Consider the following 3,923-nt stretch of genomic DNA (forward strand, 5'->3'; position numbering starts at 1 on the left):
CAATCAAGGATCTGGCACATGATATTCTAGGCCAACCTGTGATTGTCCTGCCTCTGACCTGGAATCAGCATCTCTCCATGAAGCTCTGGCTCCTTTTAGTAGAGATTGATACTTAGAACTCAAAATCTAGGTGCCAGGTATGCTGTCTCTGCCATTTTTCTTTTCTTTTTTGTGGAGATGGGGTCTCACTATGTTGGCCGGGCTGGTCTCAAACTCCTGGGCTCAAGCGATCCTCCTGCCTTGGTTTCCCAAAGTGCTGGGATTACAGGCTAAACCACCGCACCTGACCTTAACATTGCTTTTTTTTTTTTTTTTTTTTTGAGACCGGGTCTCACTCTGTCACCCAGGCTGGAGGGCAGTGGCACCATCACAGTTCACTGAAGCCTTGACTTCCCAGGCTCAAGGGATTCTCCTGCCTCAGCATCCTGAGTAGGTGGGACTACAGGCATGCGCCACCATGTCCAACTAATTTTTTTGTGTATTTTTTGTAGAGACAGGGTTTCACCATGTTGCCCAGGCTGGTCTCGAACTCTTTGACTCAAGCAATCCCGCCCACCTCAGACTCCCAAAGTACTGGGCTTACAGGTATGAGCCACCATGCCCAGTCACAATTTCTTAAATGTTTTTAAAAAAATTGAACATTTTCATGTCTTAATTTTTTTTAAAACGGAATATTTTAAAACCCCCAGAAAATTGGAAAGAATAATACAAAAAAAAAAAGGAGAGACTAATACAACAAATCCTCATATGTTTTCTCACCTAGATTCATAGCGGCAGGTTTTTGCCATATCCACCTTACTTCACTCTTTCTACTCACACACACTTCCCTTTAGCCAAATCATCCAGAAGGCTGCCCATATGATAACATTTCACCCCTAAAACTCCAGCCTGCATTTCCCAAGGGCAAGAACATTCATAATCACAACACCAGTATCACATCTATGAAAATTCACATTCATACAAAAACAGCATCCAACACTGCATCCACATTCAGATTTCCCAAACTGTCCCAAAAGCGTCCTTCATAGTTGATTTTTTGGGGATCCAAGAACCAATCAAGGATCTGGCACATGATATTCTAGGCCAACCTGTGATTGTCCTGCCTCTGACCTGGAATCAGCATCTCTCCATGAAGCTCTGGCTCCTTTTAGTAGAGATTGATACTTAGAACTCAAAATCTAGGTGCCAGGTATGCTGTCTCTGCCATTTTTCTTTTCTTTTTTGTGGAGATGGGGTCTCACTATGTTGGCCGGGCTGGTCTCAAACTCCTGGGCTCAAGCGATCCACCTGCCTTGGTCTCCCCAAGTGCTGGAATTACAGGAGTGAGCTATCTCCCAGCCCTATAACATCTCTTAAGAAAATTGGTGATATCAGCCAGGTGCGGTGGCTTACACCTGTAATCCCAGCACTTTGGGAGGCCGAGGTGGGTGGATCACAAGGTCAGGAGATCGACACCTTCCCGGCCAACATGGTGAAACCCCGTTTCCACTAAAAAATACAAAAAACTTAGCTGGGCATGGTAGGCGCCTGTAGTCCCAGCTACTCTGGAGGCTGAGGCAGGAGAATGCCGTGAACCTGGGAGGCAGAGCTTGCAGTGTGCCGAGATCACGCCACTGCACTTCAGCCTGGGCGATAGAGCGAGACTCTGTCTCAAAAAAAAAAAAAAATTGGTGATATCCTGTTATCTATTGATTTCAGAATAATTGAGAATGATCTAAATCAGTGATTGATCGCTACAATAAAGGAATAATTCAAGTTTATTTTTCAGACTAATGGAGACAAGCAGCAGTATGGGCTTCATTAATATCTGGCTTGAAAATAATTGTTCTTATTCTTCTCAACAAATTTCACCGAAAACCATTTCACTGAAATCATGGGCTAACTGGTCAGGAAAAGGAGATAGCCCAGATGTGTGGGGATGAAAGGACTATTGACCATCACGTATCAAGAAAATAGTAGAGTTGACTACAAATTACTGGAAACGGCAGACAACAGTGGAAAGAGTGTGGATTTCAGGTTCTGGTACTTACTAACTGTGGGTAAATCTCAACTGAGTCTTGCTTTTCTCATCTGTAAAATGAGAAAAATAAAACTTTAGTTACAGGGATGTTATAAGGATTAAATGAAATAATTCTTATAAACTACCTGATATGCACTTGGTGATAAGTTAACTTTATATTTTTTATCTTATTATTATTTTTTAAGATGGAGTCTCGCTCTGTCGCCCAGGCTGGAGTGCACTGGCGCAATCTCAGCTCACTGCAACCTCCACTCCTGAGTTCAAGCCATTCTCCGGCCTCAGCCTCCCGAGTAGCTGGGACTACAGGCGTGTACCATCATGCCCAGCTAATTTTTTTTATTTTTATTAAGAGGCGGGGTTTCTCCATGTTGGCCAGGTTGGTCTCGAACTCCTGACCTCAAGTGATCCGCGTGCCTTGGCCTTCCAAAGTGCTGGGATTACAGGCGTAAGCCACTGTGCCTAGCTGGTGACAAGTTAACTTTAGTCTCTTTCCACTGTCTCTTTTTCATAACAATTTACTAGTCCATATATGAGATGTGATTATGAAATAAAGAACAAGATCGATATTTCATGTGACTGTACTGAAATGAAAACATCTAAATCCATGCCATCCCCAGCATAGCAGCACATCTTGGGAAGCTACCCACTTAGCCTAATTCCACTCACTGTGTTTGCTCAAAACATTTTTGGAATGCTTCTCTCTGCCAGTCAGAGCCCGGTGCAGAAGACATTCACAGGAAATGAGATCAATGATTTACTATTCATCCACCATAGACTGTTACTCATCCTGAACAAGTGAATGAGTGATTATTTTCAAAACAGACGAACAGATAAGAGCAAGCCACAACCCTCACACCACTTCACAGAGTGGCCATTCAGCACTCAGACCAGTATCCCTCAGCTTCCCAGAACTTTTTCCAGATATGCTCAGAGAAGCACTTGTTGGCAACTTCACCGGGAGCCACTTTCTAAATGGGGAAGTGATTGGCTCTGAGGAACAGCATGGCTTAGTCACAGGAGGCGAGGGATGGTGACATTCCTGAAAACAGAGGGGACCAGAAATAGAATTACACATGTCTAGGACACTCTTTTCTCTAGAGAAAGGTTTAAAAACACTGGCTCTAATGAGGGGTGGGTGGTATGTAACAAGGGTAATGTGGGAGAGAGGCAAACCCATTTCAAGGGAAAGCATTTCCCTGGAGATGCTCTCAAGAGCCTTTATTTACAGAAAAAGTTGTGTGACCGTGAGCATCCTGAAGAAGAACCACCTTCCTTAGATTTCAAAGACCAACCATGTTGATGCTCTTAGCCAGTGATTACCAGCTGGATCTTTGGATTTGTGAGACGCCTGTGTGGTGATGTGAAAACAGAAAAGTCCAAGAACTGGAAGTCAGGCAGCTTAGATGGCTCTGGGGCCCTTCGGGCCAGTGCTAGGCACTCAGAGTGAGACCATCCCCTGCTCAGGTGAGGCATCTTTCCTGCAAGGCTCTGCTACCACTGGAGGGAAACCCAAGGTCCTCCATCATTTGAAAGGCTTAACTGCAGCCAGGTGCGGTGGCTCACGCCTGTAATCCCAGCACTTTGGGATCACCTGAGGTCGGGAGTTCAAGACCAGCCTGACCAACATGGAGAAACCTCGTCTCTACTAAAAATACAAAATTAGCCAGGGTGATGGCGCATGCCTGTAATCTCAGCTACTCAGGAGGCTGAGGCAGGAGAATCGCTTGAACCTGAGAGGCGGAGGTTGCGGTGAGCCAAGATCGTGCCATTGCACTCCAGCCTGTTCAAAAAGAGCGAAACTCTGTCTCAAAAAAAAAAAAAAAAAAAAAAGAAAGACAGACTTAACTGCAATTTCTTTTTTATTTTACTTTTTGTTTAGTTTTTAAAATGGAAACAGGGTCTC

The sequence above is a fragment of the Mandrillus leucophaeus genome, unplaced genomic scaffold (genome assembly GCF_000951045.1).
Source record: "Mandrillus leucophaeus isolate KB7577 unplaced genomic scaffold, Mleu.le_1.0 Scaffold71, whole genome shotgun sequence".
NCBI lineage: Eukaryota > Metazoa > Chordata > Mammalia > Primates > Cercopithecidae > Mandrillus > Mandrillus leucophaeus.